Below are 21,541 nucleotides of genomic sequence, written 5' to 3'. Positions count from 1 at the left end.
GACAGGGGGGCCAGTAGCAGTAGGACAGAACGAAGGGACTGTGGCAATGAGACAGGAGGTGCTGATAGTTAGAGAGACACACAGAGATAATGACAGTGAGTGAGTAAGAATGGACAAGTGGGAGTGGATGGGAATGAGCGACTAATAGCGGTGGATTAGTTGATATCAGCGAGTTATAATTAGGGCAACTTATGGGAATGAAAGGAGAGTTGAATGTTAAAAAGAAGGAGAATATGTTCGCATGTCGAAATTTGAGAAAATATTTAAAGGCACTGCGGAAGGTAGAATGAGGAACGCCGCTTCTCTCACTTAGCGTCTTTTAAATAAAAGGTACATATTCACATTTTTGATGCTTCCATAGGAACATTTTTTCCTGTTATCTGTACGTAGAGGCCTATTAATAAATTAGCTTCCCTTGACGCATTTTTCCGTCCGTATGTGAAGACTAATTTGAGGAACTACAGGAGGTATTCTCAGACGATTTTTGTTAATAAACAATTGCTCCAGAAGGAAGGTTTGCATAACGCACATCATCTATTACCTCTACGCTAGACAAGTCGTCCAGCTGTAGATACTTAGTGCTGCACAAGCAAAGATTCTGTGGTTAATGTTGTTTTCTATTATTGTTACGTGTTAACACAGAGAACTTGTGTTATTACCTGATAATGTCGTTTCTTATCACTTCCATCTGAATAACAATAAATTCAACGACGGCTGTGTATTTTTACGTGCAATTACGTTTCTATTCTTTTCTTTCTTCATAGGTACTCTACTAAGCGGCGGCTCAACTTACCGGTATGTGGTAATGACCAAAGTGCATTATGACAGTCGTTATCGCCTCAAGATATCCATAGATTTCAGTCGAATTTTATGCAGTGAAATATGAAATAGATTTTGAGCATTTAATTTTGAAATATATAAAGACACGCCCAACAAAAAAAAACGGCGTAGAAAAATGAAAACCCCGACGCAGAGACAGCAAGGGCGAAATATTTCATTCCTCCTCGTAGAGACGGACGGATTCCACAGTGTTTAAACATCTTTTTCGTGAGTATTAAATGTGCCTATGTTTCGATCCTATTCACAAAAAATTAAGGACAAAGTGGATATCTTCCAAACGAAGTGCTTGGAAAAGACAGAAGAAGTGAAGAGCGAAAACTCAAAAACAACAACAGCATGCTATTTTTAAATTGGTTTCGTTGTACCGAGTCTTATTATGAAATAACTACTGGAGGGCGCTGCATTCCTCCTGAACCTCACAATTGTGGATGATGTACAATTTTAGAATTATACAACAGCTCAAAGTCAAACAATGGTACTTCAAGAAAAACCACAAATTATGTAATTTAATAATTGAGTCTGCTACATTCAGTATTAAAATTATGCATGTAACATGAAACTAAGTGTTATATAAAATAATATGTTTTAAGTCCAAAAGGTTATGTAAAGTGTTCTAAGAATCACAATACTACAACAGACAATTCAAAATTTTAAATTCGTCTTTGTTTCAAAAATCGTATCATCTTTTAATGTTTGCATCAAAACTCACTGTCTCCATATTTGTGCGAGAAAATGCTAATGACCACACTATACATTTTTACTCGTACCTCTGTTAAATTTACAGGTTTGAAAAAACGCTTCACTATTTCTAAGCACAAGTAACTACACAATAAGCTAGTGAGTTAGTTATATGTTCCAAAGATCCTTTGAACGATTTTTCTGTCGAATTGACGTGCAACGAGACAGGTTATAGGACGTATTTATATGATTAGTTTCGGTGGTGGTTACATGCTGGCCGTTCGCATAGTCTTAAATGACACAATTGTCTAAATTTAACACCAAGTTTCTTTTTTTTCCTGATCATGGAACTACACTTAAAATTAGGGACGTTTCCTGCAGGATACAATTTTTTTAAATAACAGTTCGTCCATGGAAAACAACGACTTTTCCAGAAAGAAAGATTTTAGATTACATTGAAAGCTCATTTCTGCTGGTCACTCAAATGATCAAAAAATTTTGCTGACGCATATGGAACTGTTTTTATGGGCCTCTGGAAGCTTTAGAGTAATAAAGATCAATTTTGCTCCTAATGTTATAACTATGGTCATCGCTAATCCTTACTTCTTTTGTGCAGCATGTATATACCCTGTCATTATCAACCACTGCGACGCAGAAGTATGAAATTTGGTGAAATGGAACCTACAACCTTGTTCTATAATTGTGCAACAACGTGGCATCCTGCGATGTCACCCTCGGCCAAGATGTCGACTCACGCGAGAGAAAGGTCAGGTGTCAAAAGTTCATGTGAAGTGTAAGGTGAGGTCACGTTTGCACCAAATTTCACCACAAATCTACCCACATTGCACCCCTTCTTTTGACGTCTACACGATGGAGTTCAGTGTCGTGCCACCCAGCATTAAACTCACGCGACTTTCCTACGTGCACCTAAAATCGCAATACAGCTCAAAAATTGATGTTGCCATACAAATGGTGTTATCCTGCCAAGAAAAAATTTCACAACACCCCTCGAAACTGGTGGTAGGCAGACTCAAACTCTACCCTTCACCTACAAGCTGCCGGGATAAAGGCGGGAGTCGAAGTACTATATTTATTTCTTGTCAGGAATTGTGTTCAACTGACTGAGATGCTGGTGTTGGACAGAGAGGAGTTTTGAGTATTACCTGTAAGCATAGAGCTGAGGACTATATCTATCGCTATTTGACGTCAAGAGTTCACTACAGAGACCTCCCCCTGCATTGCTTCACAATCACCTTGCAGCTCAGGTAAACGAAATTCAGGAAAGCCAAAACACGCTACCACTGCTTCACTGTCCTAACTAAGCATCGAAATTGTCGGGGAGAAAACCAGCATTCCTTATCAATGGGTCATAATGCAACACATGTTCTGGGGGCTGGGGAAAATCGTTGTCCCAAAAGACTGCACTAGGAGAGAGGGGTGGTCGATATTGTAGCATCAATCCACTATCCTACAAAACACTCTATGGAATAGCTTAAGTCTCATAAACGCATTGATTCTTCTCCTTAATACTTAAGGAATAACATTGTTTGTTAGAACCAACCGTAATTCGGTAATATCTATATTCGACAGCATGTGTAAGAACACAGTTCTGGATTGGAATACATGTTTCCCCTGCTGTAATATAGTGCCCCCTGTGTAATAATTATATCGCCTTTGTTGAAGTATATCTTACAAAAACCAATGTAGTTTACAGGGGGAAGGGGAAGGGTTAAAACTGAATGCAGACAGAGCATAATTTTTAAGTTTTTCTCGGTATTGAGTGTTGGGGACCCCCAAACCCCCACAATTCCCACATTTCATGGTACTTTTCCTATAATTTTACGTATTCTCAGTCAATTTACGTAATTTTAAAAGTCTTTGGCGATTTTATATATTTCGTCGCATTTCCCTCGATTTTCGTTGTTCCCATTATTTGCTGCAATTATACCAGGTTTTTCGCGATTTTTACTAATTTATGTCGTTCTTCATTTTTTTCGATAGTTTTCCATATGTATGTGGTCGTATTGCTGGCATACCCATGTGTTGTTTCAATTTTATACAGGGATATTTGCATGTCCTATATACCAATCTACTGAAAAATTCTCCTCTACATGCATGCATTTTGGATAGATAGTGAAAAGTATAGTAACAATCGCCTCGTACCTAGATGAGACTCAGGGAGTGGTGCAGATGATACCTCGTAGACTGGAAACAAATCCGTGTACTGCTAAGACGCATCAGAGAGCTTGTCTGCAGACTCATGTAGCGATGCCCTTGATGGAAACTCAAAGCCCGGCACAGTTCTACATGGTCACTTGATCTCCACTCTACCATGTAGGGATCTGCAACAGGGAGCTGACATGTGTACAGAATTGATTTCTGCTGCTACTCTGATATTTTTTCCCACAGTTATATGCTCTTATTGCTTACCAGATAAGTTTCGCTACTTTTGTTAATATTCATACCATCCAACTCCGATGCGTTCCCACAACCCTGTCAGGATATCTAAGAAATGTACATCTCAGGTACTTTTTTATCCTAGTAATAAGTTATTCATTAGTTGACAGTGTGTCAACTGCACTTAGCATTCTGGAACATGAGAGTTTCCCTTCTCTGTTCCTACAAAGTGCGCTTCCCCGGCAGTATAATTTACAAACAGTTAGCAAGTTATGCATTCGAACCGCAACAATACACCGCTGACAGCACTACACACATGTATACAGACTATGCCTGCATATTACCAACTGCGAAATCTCGAATTCAGCCACTTGTACGTTATTTTCGACAGTGCTACAGCCCTGCAAAGAAAAAAACTCTTAGCAAAACGGTTCTATAGGGGATGTAAGCGCATTTAAATTCATTCTGCTAAAGAGCATAACTTCTTTGATGCATGTTATGCTACCGATACTTTGTAACAATATTCTCTAGATTCTCCAGTAATAACAACAAACTAAACATGCTGCTGCGCCTATCACACCTTCTTTTATACTCTTAAAGGTCTGTGATGACGGCACATGATCATTCCAGTTTCACTATTTCGTGTGCTAGATGTCTGTTGGAAGGAGGGAGACAGTCCTTCTTAAGTATTATTGTCATGTATGAGATAGGACAGCACATTAGTCGAATGGTATGGTATAGCACTGTACTTGAATGCACCCAGTCACACACAATCAAATATTCTATAGATGCCAGAATGAGATTCTCACTCTGCAGAGGAGTGTGCGCTGATATGAAACGTCCTGGCAGATTAAAACTGTGTGCCGGACCGAGACTCGAACTCTAAACCTTTGCCTTTCGCGGGCAAGCGCTCTACCAACTGAGCTACCCAAGCACGACTCACGCCCCGTCCTCATAGCTTTACTTCTGCCAGTACATTGTCTCCTACCTTCCAAACTTAACAGAAGCTCTCCTGTGAACCTTCCAGAACTAGCACTGCTGAAGGAAAGGATATTGCGGAGACATGGCTTAGCCACAACCTAGGGGATGTTTCCAGAATGAGATTTTCACTCTGCAGCGGAGTGTGCGCTCCTTTCTTTCAGGAGTGCTAGTTCTGCAAGGTTCGCAGGAGAGCTTCTGTAAGTTTGGAAAGTAGGAGGCGAGGTACTGGCGGAAGTAAAGCTGTGAGGACGGGGCGTTTCTGTAAAGTTTGGAAAGTAGGAGACGAGGTACTGGCAGAAGTACAGTTGTGAGGACGGGGCGTGATTCGTGATTGGGTAGCTCAGTTGGTAGAGCACTTGCCCGCGAAAGGCAAAGGTCCCGAGTTCGAGCCTCGGTCCGGCACACAGTTTTAATCTGCCAGGAAGTTTCATTCTATAGACGCATTACATTTGCTCTATTTTCTGAATGTCTGTGTCTATTTCTGTGTTGCAGATGGATCGCATGACTCAGGGTAAACCTGAGTTAGTGTCAGAATGTTGACGGTCAACACTGGAACAGTCTGCACAATGAGGTAGCAATGCTCTTCGAAACAGAACAGTGAGACATCTGCTACCCCCATCACTGTAGAAGATGAGATTAACTGTATAGGTCATAACCTTCGGATAGCTGTTTGAAAATGCTCTGCAATGCCACAAACACTTCCAATTTCCATATGTTGTAATGTCTTCCACGTTTTTGACAATGAGTAACATCACCACTGTGTTCTTTTTTTCTACCATCCTGTGCGTTGTGGAAGCCGCATAGTTAACACCATGCAATGTTCACCTTTCTGTGAGGCCAATGGATTGAAATGTCTTATTGTCAGTTTAGCAGCACCTGACACAGACCTCTAGGTTATGGTAGAAAAACAAAGTGTATGCCGATGTACAAAGCTGTAGTCATACAATGTCTGGACGTGTAACAGCTGACGAAAATCTATTAAATTGCTTATGAAAGAACAACACGGGAACCTTCTCTTGTGATTGACAGTCTGTGGGTTACGGTCTTCCTCCAGTACAGGTCTGTGCAAGCAAATTCGGTCTCTGGCCACCTTCTCCAATGGAGCAATACATCTATATGTAATATGCTCGATGTCAACCCACAGACGGTATTTGTTTTTCGATATATCAGAAGAGAAATATGCAGTAAAATCTAATAGGAGGTTTATTACAAAGAGTTGTATGACTAGTTAAAGTTTGGATGCAGACAGGTTGTAGTTGTTACCTACTTTAAATGTTACAAAATAACGACGAGGAGTGCTTGCGAACATACTATATGACTGTATAGACGATTAATTGTATTGGTATTTCATACATCTGTAGTGAATGTAGCGCCCTCATGTATGACAATTTGTAATCTGAACATGTGGAATGCTCTCAAACTACATCGATTTTGCTCATAAAAACTAATATAAATCGACTGTATCTACTCTCGTGGAATCAAGACTGATTTCATTATTATCGCCACGATTGTGTGTTTAGAAATACACTACTGGCCATTAAAATTGCTACACCACGCAGATGACGTGCTACAGACAGGAAGAAGATGCTGTGATATGCAAATGATTAGCTTTTCAGAGCATTCACACAAGGTTGGCGCTGGTGGCGACACCTACAACGTGCTGACACGAGGAAAGTTTCCAACCGATTTCTCATACACAAACAGCAGTTGACCGGCGTTAACTGGTGAAACGTTGTTGTGATGCTTCGTGTAAGGAGGAGAAATGCGTACCATCACGTTTCCGACTTTGATAAAGGCCAGATTGTAGCCTATCGCGATTGCGGTTTATCGTATCGCGGCATTGCTGCTCGCGCTGGTCGAGACCCAATGACTGTTAGCAGAATATGGAATCGGTGGGTTCAGGAGGGTAATGCGGAACGCCGTGCTGGATCCCAACGGCCTCGTATCACTAGCAGTCGAGATGACAGGCATTTTATCCGCATGGCTGTAAGGGATCATGCAGCCACGTCTCGATCCCTGAGTAAACAGATGGGGACGTTTGCAAGACAACAACCATCTGCACGAACAGTTCGACGACGTTTGCAGAAGCATGGACTATCAGCTCGGAGACCATGGCTGCGGTTACCCTTGACGCTGCATCACACATAGGAGCACGTGCGATGGTGTACTCAACGACTAACCTGGGTGCACGAATGGCAAAACGTCATTTTTTCGGATGAATCCAGGTTCTGTTTACATCATCATGACGATCGCATCCGTGTTTGGCGACATCGCGGTGAACGCACATTGGAAGCGTGTATTCGTCATCGTGATGGTATGGGGTGCCATTGGTTACACGTCTCGGTCACCTCTTGTTCGCATTGACGGCACTTTGAACGGTGGACGTTACATTTCAGATGTGTTACGACCCGTGGCTCTACCCTTCATTCGATCCCTGCAAAACCCTACATTTCAGCAGGATAATGCAAGACCGCATGTTGCAGGTCTTGTACGGGCCTTTCTGGATACAGAAAATGTTCGACTGCTGCCCTGGCCAGCACATTCTCCAGATCTCTCACCAATTGAAAACGTCTGGTCAATGGTAACCGAGCAACTGGCTCGTCACAATATGCCAGTCACTACTCTTGATGAACTGTGGTATCATGTTGAAGCTGCATGGCAGCTGTATCTGTACACGCCATCCAAGCTCTGTTTGACTCAATGCTCAGGCGTATCAAGGCCGTTATTACGGCCAGAGGTGGTTGTTCTGGGTACTGATTTCTCAGGATCTACGCACCTAAATTACGTGAAAATGTAATCACATGTCAGTTCTAGTATAATATACACTCCTGGAAATGGAAAAAAGAACACATTGACACCGGTGTGTCAGACCCACCATACTTGCTCCGGACACTGCGAGAGGGCTGTACAAGCAATGATCACACGCACGGCACAGCGGACACACCAGGAACCGCGGTGTTGGCCGTCGAATGGCGCTAGCTGCGCAGCATTTGTGCACCGCCGCCGTCAGTGTCAGCCAGTTTGCCGTGGCATACGGAGCTCCATCGCAGTCTTTAACACTGGTAGCATGCCGCGACGGCGTGGACGTGAACCGTATGTGCATTTGACGGACTTTGAGCGAGGGCGTATAGTGGGCATGCGGGAGGCCGGGTGGACGTACCGCCGAATTGCTCAACACGTGGGGCGTGAGGTCTCCACAGTACATCGATGTTGTCGCCAGTGGTCGGCGGAAGGTGCACGTGCCCGTCGACCTGGGACCGGACCGCAGCGACGCACGGATGCACGCCAAGACCGTAGGATCCTACGCAGTGCCGTAGGGGACCGCACCGCCACATCCCAGCAAATTAGGGACACTGTTGCTCCTGGGGTATCGGCGAGGACCATTCGCAACCGTCTCCATGAAGCTGGGCTACGGTCCCGCACACCGTTAGGCCGTCTTCCGCTCACGCCCCAACATCGTGCAGCCCGCCTCCAGTGGTGTCGCGACAGGCGTGAATGGAGGGACGAATGGAGACGTGTCGTCTTCAGCAATGAGAGTCGCTTCTGCCTTGGTTCCAATGATGGTCGTATGCGTGTTTGGCGCCGTGCAGGTGAGCGCCACAATCAGGACTGCATACGACCGAGGCACACAGGGCCAACACCCGGCATCATGGTGTGGGGAGCGATCTCCTACACTGGCCGTACACCACTGGTGATCGTCGAGGGGACACTGAATAGTGCACGGTACATCCAAACCGTCATCGAACCCATCGTTGTACCATTCCTAGACCGGCAAGGGAACTTGCTGTTCCAACAGGACAATGCACGTCCGCATGTATCCCGTGCCACCCAACGTGCTCTAGAAGGTGTAAGTCAACTACCCTGGCCAGCAAGATCTCCGGATCTGTCCCCCATTTAGCATGTTTGGGACTGGATGAAGCGTCGTCTCACGCGGTCTGCACGTCCAGCACGAACGCTGGTCCAACTGAGGCGCCAGGTGGAAATGGCATGGCAAGCCGTTCCACAGGACTACATCCAGCATCTCTACGATCGTCTCCATGGGAGAATAGCAGCCAGCATTGCTGCGAAAGGTGGATATACACTGTACTAGTGCCGACATTGTGCATGCTCTGTTGCCTGTGTCTATGTGCCTGTGGTTCTGTCAGTGTGATCATGTGATGTATTTGACCCCAGGAATGTGTCAATAAAGTTTCCCCTTCCTGGGACAATGAATTCACGGTGTTCTTATTTCAATTTCCAGGAGTGTATTTGTCCAATAAATAACCGTTTATAATCTGCATTTCTTCTTGGTGTAGCAGTTTTAATGGCCAGTAGTGTAGGTGTTACCACAAGTCCTGTTTTATTTCATTCTCGGACGATTTGTTTCGTAAACGCTAGTGATATATAGCATTACCCTGGTAAAATAGGACCCGCCATAGTGTACAAAACATCGAAGTCCTGTTGAATTACACGTTGTTGTTGCTGTACGTAAAATGATTGCGTTTTTTCTGACATGTAAGCAATGGTGTGAAAGACTGCATTCTGTAATGTCATTTCCCATGTCTGAAATGTTTATAATACACATGTGCATGACAGTGTATTTACAGACACTGATTTGCATGTGAGGAACGCTCTCAAGCCATGCAAGTTGTCTATGTAGCTGAAAGATATTGCTTAACATAGATTTTTTTCTTCAGGGTTCAAATTCTCGCTTTTTCTTTGCTCTAATGATTGTTTCGAAATAATGAGGACATTCTTCAGAAATCAGTAGCTTTCGCAGCTAAATAGCGGAATTTTCTCCTAGATTTTATTTTCAGTGGGCATGTATAGAAGAGGTGAGAACATCACATCTGTCAGATGTGTAGCCCAACTCTGCAGTATGGTCATCAGTAATCGGCGGCATTGCTGTAGTTTATTTTTCGTTTCATTGGATGTCACAAAATAACAAGAGGCAGGGGAAGAGTGAGATGTGTATTGTATCCTGCAGTCGAACGTAAAAACCATACCGATTTTACTCAGAAACTAAAAGAAAATGGACTGCGTCTATTTTCGTGGAACCAAAACATTTATTATTGTCGCAATTGTGTTTCCTTCTTTTTAAATACATGCTCTCTTATAGGAGGTACGTTGATGTTAAATAATGTTCTTCATTGCAGGATGGTATGCATTTGTGGGTGGGGTTGCTGGAGGCATGTGGGCAGGATGGGTGGCGGCGTGGTGTGGCTACATTTTAGACAAACACGGTGCATCCAGGGTGACCATCATTTATCTCGCTTTATTCAGGGGCGATGTGACTGGTTGTGTATGAACATCTGAGATGTGGCTTTTTTCTCGCATGTCTCGACACCTTGTTGTCTGAAGCGTCGTCGAATGCGAGGGTGACGTCGCAGGGCACCACGATTTATACGTACACTGTGAAGATTTAGTTAAAATGCCTAACTCCTTAAAGAATTTGACTGTGGGTGAATACATACTATTCTTACTGCTAGATTTTGTGCAATCAAAATATCTTTCTAACTGATGAGTTACCCCAGAAAATAATTCCATAGTACTTTATTGACTGGAAATACGCAAAAAAATTTAGGATCTTGACTCGTTTGTTTTCAAGACTAGTAATTACAAGAAGAGCAAAAGTAAGTGAACTTAATTATTTGAGCAGCTCAGTAACAAATTTCTTCCAGCTCAAGTTTTCATGAAAATGTACACCCAAAAATCTGGGGAATTCTATCCTGTTTACTGTCTCCTGTTCATGTGTTTCAGACAACAGTTGCTATGACTCTGTTGTACAGAGCTGAATATAGTGTGTATTTTTAAAATTAAAGGGAAATCCATTTTCAGAGAACAACTTCATAATTCTTTCAAAAAAATCTTTAATCATTCCTTCTGTTTCTTTCTGTCTAATGGAGTTCATAATAACATTAGCATGATCTGCAAAAATCTAGAGTGATATACGTTTTCCTGTTCTTCTAAAATTTTACTAAACTAGAGAATGTGAGTTCTGCATGTACACCCCTTATATATCATCTGATGGTGGTTCAGTAATAAGTCGAAACCGTTAATCATAACATCTGAGAAATGTAAGTCCGAAACGTACAGATTTAGGGGATTACGTGCAGATATTGTGATCATTAGTACATCTTGTCACACATACTTGGTAGAACTGACCAACCTAAAAACATACTAATGCTAATAGCTATAATTATTAGTCTGCAAATGAAGTAAATAATGATGTAATGCTGTTCAGTACACCGTCCTCAGTCATCAATAAAAATGTATGCACTTATACCCCTGACAACCTGTATAATAGAAAGGTTTTTACGCTGGTCACCGTCTTTGCATGAGACAGCACGCCTAGTCTCTATAATCACTTACTACAAGAATACTGTCACAAGCTCTGTTCAGACGGCGATTGGAAACAAGAGCTGTTGACACCATCGTACCTGTGATAACAATCCTGACCGCTCCGTACGCCCTGGCTGCACAAATGGTGGCCAGGCCAACGGGTCCTGCCCCTACAATTAAGACTCTGGTGCCACAGGACAGATTAGCTCTCCGGCAAGCGTGTACGGCCACAGATAGTGGTTCCAGCAGCGCTCCATCCTCCAGGGTCAGACTGTCTGGCAACCTGCGAACACATGACTTTATTAGACAAACACGTTACGTCTGTACAGTCATATCGGTATTTACACTTGGTGACCAACAGAATAATCGCTCAGTCTGGAACCGCACGACCGCTACGGTCGCAGGTTCGAATCCTGCCTCGGGCATGGATGTGTGTGATGTCCTTAGGTTAGTTAGGTTTAAGTAGTTCTAAGTTCTAGGGGACTGATGATCTCAGATGTTAAGTCCCATAGTGCTCAGGCCCATTTGTACCATTAGAATAATCGCAGTTTCAAGAATATACAGCAACTAGAAGAGCAGGTCGTGACTTGGCTCCGATGTTGCTGGCCAACATGGTTTAAGTACCGACCACCCGACTATTCTAGCACGCTGTCTTGACCATTGCCCAAAACATCAAACTATTTTCCTACTTTAGGTTTAACTCCCTTTGAAGTCTACATCTACTTATACATCTACATATATACTCCGAAATCCAGCATATGGAGAATGGCAAAGGGTATCTGTGCCACTATTAGTGTCACTTCCTGTTCCAATCACTAACAGAGCAATGACTGACTAATTTTTCTTACCTTGCTTTGGCGGTCCTTACACGGAATGTACGCTGGCGGCAGTAAAATCATTCTGCAGGCGGCTTCAAATGCCGATTCTCTAAATTTACTCAATAGTTTTCTTCGAAAAGGACGACTTTTTTCCCTCCAGGGAATCTTATTTGAATTCCCTAAGCATCCCCATTGATGAGGAATTGAATAGAATTGGGGAGAAGAGGAGTTTGTGGCACAACTTGACAAGAAGAAGGAATCGGTTGGTGGGACATGTTCTGAGGCATCAAGGGATCACCAATTTAGTATTGGAGGGCAGCGTGAAGGGTAAAAATCGTAGAGGGAGCCCAAGACATGAATACACTAAGCAGATTCAGAAGGATGTAGGTTGCAGTAGTTACTCAGAGATGAAGAAGCTTGCAGAGGATAGAGTAGCATGGAGTGCTGCATCAAACCAGTTTCAGGACTGAAGACAACAACAACAACAACAACAAGCATCCGCATAATATCTGCATGTTGTTCGAACCTACGGGTAACGAATCTAGCAGCCCTCTTCTGAAATGTTGCGATGTCTTCCTTCAGTCCGATATGGCGGGGTTCCCAAACACTCGAGAAGTACTTAAAAATGGGTCACACTACTGTTCTAAACGCGGTCTCCTTTATAGATGAACGACACTTTCCAAAATTTTCCCAATTGACCAAAATCGACCATTCACCCTCCCTACTACCGTCCTTAAGCACTCTTTCCATTTCATATCGCTTCGCAGCGTTGTGCCTTGACATTTAATCGGCGGGACTGTATCAAGCAGCACACCAGTAATCCAGTATGCGATCATTACCGGATTGTTTTACCTACTCATCCGCATTAACTCGCATTTTTCTACATTTAGAACAAGTTGCTATTCATTTTGTCTAAGTCATAATGTATCCTGCTACAGTCATTCAACGGCGACACCCTCCGTTACACCACAGCACCATCAGCAAACAGCTGCAGATTGCTGCTCACCATGTCCGTCAGATCACTTATGTATATAGAGAGTAAGATCACTCATTAAACATTTCTCTGGGGCACACTTGACCGTGACCTTATCTCAGATGAACACTTGCAGTCAAGAACTGCGTACTGGGTTCGTTCACTTAAGAAGTCTTCGATCCACTGTCATATCTGGGAACGTATTTCGTATTAGCGTACCTTGGTTAGCAGTCTAAATGGGGCACTGTATCAAACGCTTTCCGGCAATCTAGGAATATGGAATCTGCTTGTCGTCCTTCATTCATTATTCGTAGAATATCATGTGAGGGAAGGGGGAAAAATGGCTCTGAGCACTATGGGGCTTAACATCTATGGTCATCAGTCCCCTAGAACTTAGAACTACTTAAACCTAACTAACCTTACATCACACAACACCCAGTCATCACGAGGCGGAGAAAATCCCTGACCCCACCGGGAATCGAACCCGGGAACCCAGGCGCGGGAAGCGAGAACGCTACCGCACGACCACGAGCTGCGGACGAGGGAAGGGGAAGCTGAGTTTCGGACGAGAGATGTTTTTTACATCCGATCTGATTTGTGGACAGAAGCTTTTTGCCTCAATGTAATTTATTACACCGGAGTCCAAAACTAAAGCAACAAATGGAAATTTTGCAAAATTGCTTTATTTTGCCATGAAACAGTACAAAGAGGTGACAGTAAAGTAGTAACCATGTAAAGAATGAAGGACATAAGTAACTGCTATATGCATAATGGTAGAAAACACTTTCTCCGTTTTTTCCAACTTAACAGATTTGCAGACACATTCCGACAACTGGTTAATGTGCTCAGAACGGGCTGCGACCACCTCTGGCAGCAATACAGGCCGGACAATGACGGGGCATCCTGCGAATGATTCCATCAATCTCATGTTGAGGCAATAACGTCCATTCTTCCTGCAGATCTTCTTGCAAGTATTGGAGAGTGGTTGGTGAATGCTGACGTGATGCAACCTGTCTTCCTGGTGCATCCCAGACATGCGCTATCGGATTCAAATCGGGAGAGCGAGCAGGCCGCGCCATGCGTGCCATATATTCCGTGTCCAGGAAAACATCAACTACACGTTCTCTATGAGGTCGAGCACTGTCATCCATCAATACGAACTCTGGGTCCACACTATTTCGCAACAACCGCACATGAGGTCCCAAGTTCTCTTCGCGATAAATAACAGCAGTTAAACCTTGCCGATTTCCCCATACAGTTTCATGAAGAGTTATTCGAGTGGTCCACATAACCCTTGCAAACATCATTAGGTATCCCCCTCGCCTTTTCCACAATGTTTGTGTTCAGTAATCGTGTTCCGCGTACCTTACCGGGACTCATCTGTGAGAAGAACATTGGCCCATTGTTCGGCGTCCAGGTGGTATGTTGACGACTAAGACGTTCCCTTCTGTGAAGACGCATCAAAGGTACACGTACAGTAGGTCTCCGACAATAAAGGCTACTATGCCGAAACCTTTTGTCACCGTTTGTCTCGATACAACACGTCCAGCGGAAGCTGCGAGGTCAAACGCCAGTTGCCATGCAGTATTAGGCGTTAGCGTCGTGCCGTTGCAGCCAAACAACACTCCTCTCTTTCTGATATCACACATGGTCGGCCCTGTCCTGGTCTTCGGGATAATGTTCCGGTCTCTGCAAAGTGTCGCCACATTAGATAAACAACAGAACGATACACATTAAGCCATCGGGCTACATCAGTTTGCAACTGTCCTGCTTCCATTCTTCATGTGGCCCTCGACTGCAAAGAGTCTGGTAGGCATGTTCTTTGTGCCATACCGTCCCATCTGTGACAGTATACACAGCGATCGTGGATGTGGAACTGCCCACCACACACTAATGCGTTTGATAGGTGCCCTGTCGTCAATGTTGGCGTGGTTTTCCGTTGACCAAAATGCCACCATCCGTGCAGAACACGATTGTACGGACATCTGTTTGTATGATTATGCCCTTGATTAGACACAAGACGGGGAAATAACGATTTGTTGCTTTAATTTTGGACTCCAGTGTATATTCGAAGTGAGAACATGTTCAAGTATCCTGTACCAAACTGACGTTAAGGATACTACTCTGTAATTCTGCGGGTCCACTTTTTACCGTTGTTAAGTACGAGAATCACTTGCAGTTTTTTTTACGCTAGAGCATAGAGATGGTGGCCAAGTGTAACTGAAATTGAGGGTAGGAGGGGAGATAGCTTCTTAATAACAGTCAACAACGTACTCAATGAAAGAGATACACTGAAGCGCCAAAAAAATGGTATAGGCATGCGTATTCAAATACAGAGAGCCGGCCGGAGTGGCCGTGGGGTTCTAGGCGCTACAGTCTGGAGCCGAGCGACCGCTACGGTCGCAGGTTCGAATCCTGCCTCGGGCATGGATGCGTGTGATGTCCTTAGGTTAGTTAGGTTTAATTAGTTCTAAGTTCTAGGCGACTAATGACCTGAGAAGTTAAGTCGCATAGTGCTCAGAGCCATTTGAACCATTTTTTGAAATACAGAGATATGTAAACAGGCAGAATACGGCGCTGCGGTAGGCAAAGCCTCTATAAGACAACAAGTGACTCGCGCAGTTGTTAGATCGGTTACAGCTGCTACAATGGCAGTTATCAAGATTCAAGTGACTTTGAACGTGGTGCTACATTCAGCGCACGAGCGAAGGGACACAGCATCTACGAGGTAGAGGTGATGACCATTCCACGACTGTATCGTGAATATCAGGAAACCGGTAAAACATCAAATCTCCGACATCGCTGCGGCCGGAAAAAAGATCCTGTAAGAACGGGACCAGCGACGACTGAAGAGAATCGTTCAACGTGACAGAAGTGCAACCCTACCGCAAATTGTTGCAGATTTCAATGCTGGGCCGTCAACAAGTGGCAGCGGGCGAACCATTCAACGAAACATAATCGATATGGACTTTCGGAGCCGAAGCCCCACTCGTGTACCCTTGATGACTGCACAACACAGCTATACGCCTCGCCTGGGCCTATAGGTAGCGACAATGGACTGTTGATGAAAACATGTTGCCTGGTCGGACGAGACTCGTTTCAAATTGTATCGAGCAGATGGACGTGGGAGGGTATGGAGACAACCTCATGAATCCATGGACCCCGTATGTCAGTAGGGAACTGTTCAAGCTGGTGGAGGCTCTGTAATGGTGTGGGGCGTGTGCAGTTGCTGTGATTTGGGACCCTTGATACGTCCAGGTACGACTCTGACAGGTGACATGTACGTAAGCATCCTGCCTGATCACCAGCATCCATTCATGTCCGTTGTGTATTCGGACGGACTTAAGTAATTTCAGCAGAATAATGCGACACCCCACACGTCCAGAATTGCTACAGAGTGGCGCAAGGAGCACACTTCTGAGTTTAAACACTTCCGCTGGCCACCAAACTCCCCAGACATGAAGATTATTGAGCATATTTGTGATGCCTTCAACGTGCTGTTCAGAAGAGATCTCCACCATCTCGTACTCTTACTGACTTATGGACAGTCCTGCAGGATTGATGGTGCCAGTTCCTTCCAGCACTACTTCAGACTTTAGCTGAGACCATGCCACGTCGTATTGTGGTACTTCTGCGTGCTCGCGGGGGCCGTACACATATTAGGCAGGTTACCAGTTTCTTTGGCTCTCCTTTGTCTATTGTTTAGTAGCGATCATTGAATACTCTTCCAAGAAGGTTCACACATTTAATAAATTAGAAAACTACTGAAATTAGTGCCAAACGTGCTGTTATTGTAATTTTAAAAACAGATCATTTTAAAACTAGGGCACTCACAGAATGTAGGTGCAAAATACAGACATAGGCAAGTCACTCAGCAAACCCATATAAGAAGACAAGGATTTATTAAAATTCCGGTAATGACTGTACTCAAAAGCACATTGGGCAAGCTGGTAGAAGTTTCGAAATCATCTTAAGGAACATCTCAATGTAAGCAGTTTGATATTCGAACTTTCATCCCACTTCAGTGACAATCAACATTCTATTTCAGATCTCCACAATCATTTGGAGATACTACATAAAGAGGGCAAGGGTGGTGTTTTAAAGGCGCTTGAGGAGATACATATAATACTGACCAACAACCAACAACCAAACGGAATTAAGACACCGGGCTTCATTGATCAATATTGACTATTTGCAATTTTTAAGTAAGAGGTCTCTGTATCTAAGTAGTTGGTTAGCTTATTACAGTTTTTGTTAATATCCAAGTTTACACTTACTGCCGGTCCACAAGAAGGTCATCTCATCCATTCAATGTGTACTCTGTTTTAATGTAACAGAAGTAAATAGCAACGTCATTATATTTGTATCACCCGCTTCCTATTCTTATGTTATATGGAGAGTCGAGCCTAACAGTTCGTGTGGCGACCGCAGTTCCTCAACACAGCACTAGCAACGCGCTTCTCTTATCTTGTGTGTTGTCCGCGTTAGCTCGATTTACTTAACAGTCTCAGTACTCATACGGCAGCCACCGCACACACTCCGGCAGCACAATGTGAACATCTCACTGCTTGTGTTGCCAGCTGCTACGATAACCATTATGTTGGTGACGAACACATATAAGCGTGTCGGCTTCCAGTAAATTTGATCTTCAGCATAGTCTTCTTACTTTCGATCATTGGTGGCTCCCAAAACATGTAAAAAACAATTTCTTTAGAGTATTGCTATATATTAATTTTTTTTAGTTTTCGCCCTTAACTTTTTTATTCTTCAGTTACTCCAGGTCCCAATACATTCCTGGATAACATTTACGAAGGACATTGTTAGTTGATTGACATAGGCCCACAGGAACATAGTATTTTAATCGCTTAAGTGGCGACAGTTCGTGATTTTAACAGAGATTAGCCCCGGTTTTGGCAAATGTTCAATGTTTCATGTGGATCGTCCCGAGTTTATTTGCTGTATCACTGTTTTTTAGTCTAGGTTCATTTTCTGATTCCTAATTCCATCCCGTCGTTTTTATAGACTGAACATTCATCATTGATGACTGAGAACATTGCCTAGCCACAGCATTCTGTAATAGCTCCGCACACCATATGACATGGCATTGTGAATAGCCATCTTTAGGTATGAAATTACAAATCTCATTCATTAAATACACGTAGGCCATTTTTTGTGGGGCATACGTGATACATACCTAGTTTCATGACTAGAAGTATATTATTTTCTTCCTTTTTTGAGTTTATTCACTCAGAATTTTAAGATATATCAGATAACTTCATTTCCCCATTATCAAAGTAACTGTTTATAAAACTTTCTGTAGATATATATACCAGAAGGCGCAGCTTAAAAGTTTCAAAATCGGTTGTGTGAGTCTCTATTCGACTTCAGTAAAAACATCTACTTCGAACTATTGGACTTTTAATTCAGTTTCATGTTTCAGTAATTTTAAAACATGGAAACAGGGTGATTTTTTTCCGCCGTGTACAAACTCTAGCGATTGATCGATGGAAGGATAGAGAACAAAAAAGTCTAATGGTCTTATGTTCGGAAATGCATGGTTTCCATGCTAGAGACCATTTATTCTGTCGTACATCATTACAGAGACTGCTGTGTAATACGCGCTGTACCATTCACCCACAGTTGCAGTATGTGTTGAAAATGGTTTCCACGTGCCTCAAAGCATGCGGAACGCGCTGTAGCACGTTCTGTCTCACATGCTCACATCGGCCAGGCTGCACACAAACAGTGTCAAAGGCAGCATGAATACGCTGTCCACTCTTTCCATATCTGGAATGGTCTCTGCATACACGATACTTTTGAGCTGCCTCCATAACCAGAAATCGCACGCGCTGAGATCCGGTGAACGAGTGGGCCATGCAACTAGACCCTCTCGTCCGATCCCCCAACTAGGAAAGACATATTGGGATGTGTCCGGATGATAAGGGCGAAGTGGGATGGAGCACCATCATGTAGCAGCCACGTAACCCTTTGAACCACCAATGGCACGTCTTCCAGCAAGAGAGGCAAAGTCTTCACAAGAAAAGCAGATAGTTCCGACCTGTTAGGCGATGTGGAAAGAAGACTTGTCCCAAAAAAAGGTTACCAATTATCCCGGCCCACACATTCCAGCTGCACCGACGCTGATGATTCACTGTCACCACACAATGAGCGTTCTGCATATTATCCCACAGATGATTGTTATGAAAGTTGAAAAAATGGCTTTGAGCGCTATGGGACTTAACTTCTGTGGTCATCAGTCCCCTAGAACTTAGAACTACTAACTAACCTAAGGACATCACACACATCCATGCCCGAGGCAGGATTCGAACCTGCGACCGTAGCGGTCACGCGGTTCCAAACTGAAGTGCCTAGAACAGCACGGCCACACCGGCTGGCCTATGAAAGTTGAAGATGCTACTCTGCGTAAAGGTAGCCTCATCTGTGAATAGGATGGATGACACAATCGCTGAATAGTGGTTGCCTGGTGAAGAAACCGATGTGGTACGTCTGTCGGTAGTAAGCCCTGCACACGCTGTAAGTGACAAGGGTAGTAACAATTATCATGGAGAATGTTCCACACGGTCGTCTGGCTTACTCTGTACTGGCGGTCCAACTGCCTGGTATTGATACGGTCGCCTTCCACATTGTTAATCGCATCTTCCTCCACGTCTAGTGTCCGAACATTGTTTCCTGCTTCCTGAAACGATCCTGTCTCAGACAAACGGCAAAACACTGTTGCAAACATTGAATTCTGTGGTTGTTGTCGGCGCGGGTAGGTCTCCTGATACAACGTTACTATCCGCCGCCTGTTGCCATGTGCCTTTCCGTAAGTAAACACAATGTCGGCAGGCTCTCAAACCGAATACGGAATCATTGAGTACAACGCTGTATCACATCCACTATAAGGTGAGTCAGCAAGAGATGTGAATCGGACACAAAATTACTAATTACTATGGCAAGAGAGGACGCTAGGGCATGACGTATCAAGACCCTCTAGGAGGAAATCATGCGTACTGTAACTGTGGGTGCTTGGTACAGCGCGCATGAGACCGCAGTCTCTGTAACAAAGTATGATTAAATAAGTGGTCTCTAGCATGGAAACCAAGCGTTTCCAGACATCAGTTCATTATACTTTTTTTGTTCCGTATCTTCTCATCGACCAATCCCTAGTGTTTGTACATTGTGGAAAAAATCACCCTATAGAGGGCGGTCCATTGATCGTGACCGGGCCAAATATCTCACTAAGTAAGCGTCAAACGAAAACGCTACAAAGAACGAAACTTGTCTAGCTTGAAGGGGGAAACCAGATGGCGCTATGGTTGGCCCGCTAGATGGCGCTACCATAGGTCAAATGGATGTCAACTACGTTTTTTTTTAAATAGGAACCCCCATTTTTATTAGATATTCGTGTAGTACGTAAAAAAAATATGAATGTTTTAGTTGGACCACTTTTTCCGCTTTGTTATAGATGGCGCAGTAATAGACACAAACATATGACTCACAATTTTAGACGAACAGTTGGTAACAAGTAGGTTTTTTAAATTAAAATGCAGAACGTAGGTACGTTCGAACATTTTATTTCGGTTGTTCCAATGTGATGCATGTATTTTGTGAACATATCATTTCTGAGAACCCATGCTGTTACTCTTTGATTACCTGAAAATACCACATTAATGCAATAAATGCTCAAAATGATGTCCGTCAACCTCAATGCATTTGGCAATATGTGTAACGACATTCCTCTCAACAGCGAGTAGTTCGCCTTCCGTAATGTTCGCACATGCATTGACAATGAGCTGACGCATGTTGTCAGGCGTTGTCGGTGGATCACGATAGCAAATATCCTTCAACTTTCCCCACAGAAAGAAATCCGGGGACGTCAGATCCGGTGAACGTGCGGGTCATGGTATGGTGCATGTTGGAAGTACATCGCCATTCTGTCATGCAGTGAAACATCTTGTAGTAACATCGGTAGAACATTAGGTAGGAAATCAGCATACACTGCACCATTTAGATTGCCATCGATAAAATGGGAGCCAATTATCCTTCCTCCCATTATGCCGCACCATACATTAACCCGCCAAGGTCGCATTGAGGTAGTACCATGTGTAAGCGAGGGCTGCGACATGATCCTAGGAGCAGATTTCTTGCATCAACATCATGCCAAAACTGACCTTGGACAACGAACTGTGGAACTTGGTGGAGTGTTATTTCAGTTAGGGGAAACTGTTGTCAATGCAGAACTGTCCCGAGGGGCGTTCAACATAACGAACAAACCATTTGAACAGCGTACATTATCATTAGGCTTAATTCGCATGATTATGCGTCTAGTGGCACCAGGAAGTCGCTTTGGGTAAGTGTGGAGTCAAATCTACCTGTGGGCACAGTATGTGTTATTGAACCTTTGGAAGATAATGAATTTTTCGACCCATTGCGTTGTTTTGTGAAACATAGTGTTGTACACGTACAGGAGGGGAACGACGGGCGAGTAGTTCCCGTGAACGTGGATAATTTAGCGCTGTAGACGCGAATT

General features: G+C 43.7%; 1 pseudogene; it reads right to left on the bottom strand.

Moving 5' to 3' along the window:
- The window catches only part of LOC126092744 (sorbitol dehydrogenase-like), a 58,558-nt pseudogene that overhangs the window by 18,542 nt on the left and 18,475 nt on the right, over nucleotides 1-21,541 (bottom strand).

The sequence above is a fragment of the Schistocerca cancellata genome, chromosome 7 (assembly GCF_023864275.1).
Source record: "Schistocerca cancellata isolate TAMUIC-IGC-003103 chromosome 7, iqSchCanc2.1, whole genome shotgun sequence".
Lineage (NCBI taxonomy): Eukaryota > Metazoa > Arthropoda > Insecta > Orthoptera > Acrididae > Schistocerca > Schistocerca cancellata.
Note: the sequence above shows the minus strand (reverse complement) of the source record. Positions and strands in the feature narration are given on the sequence as shown.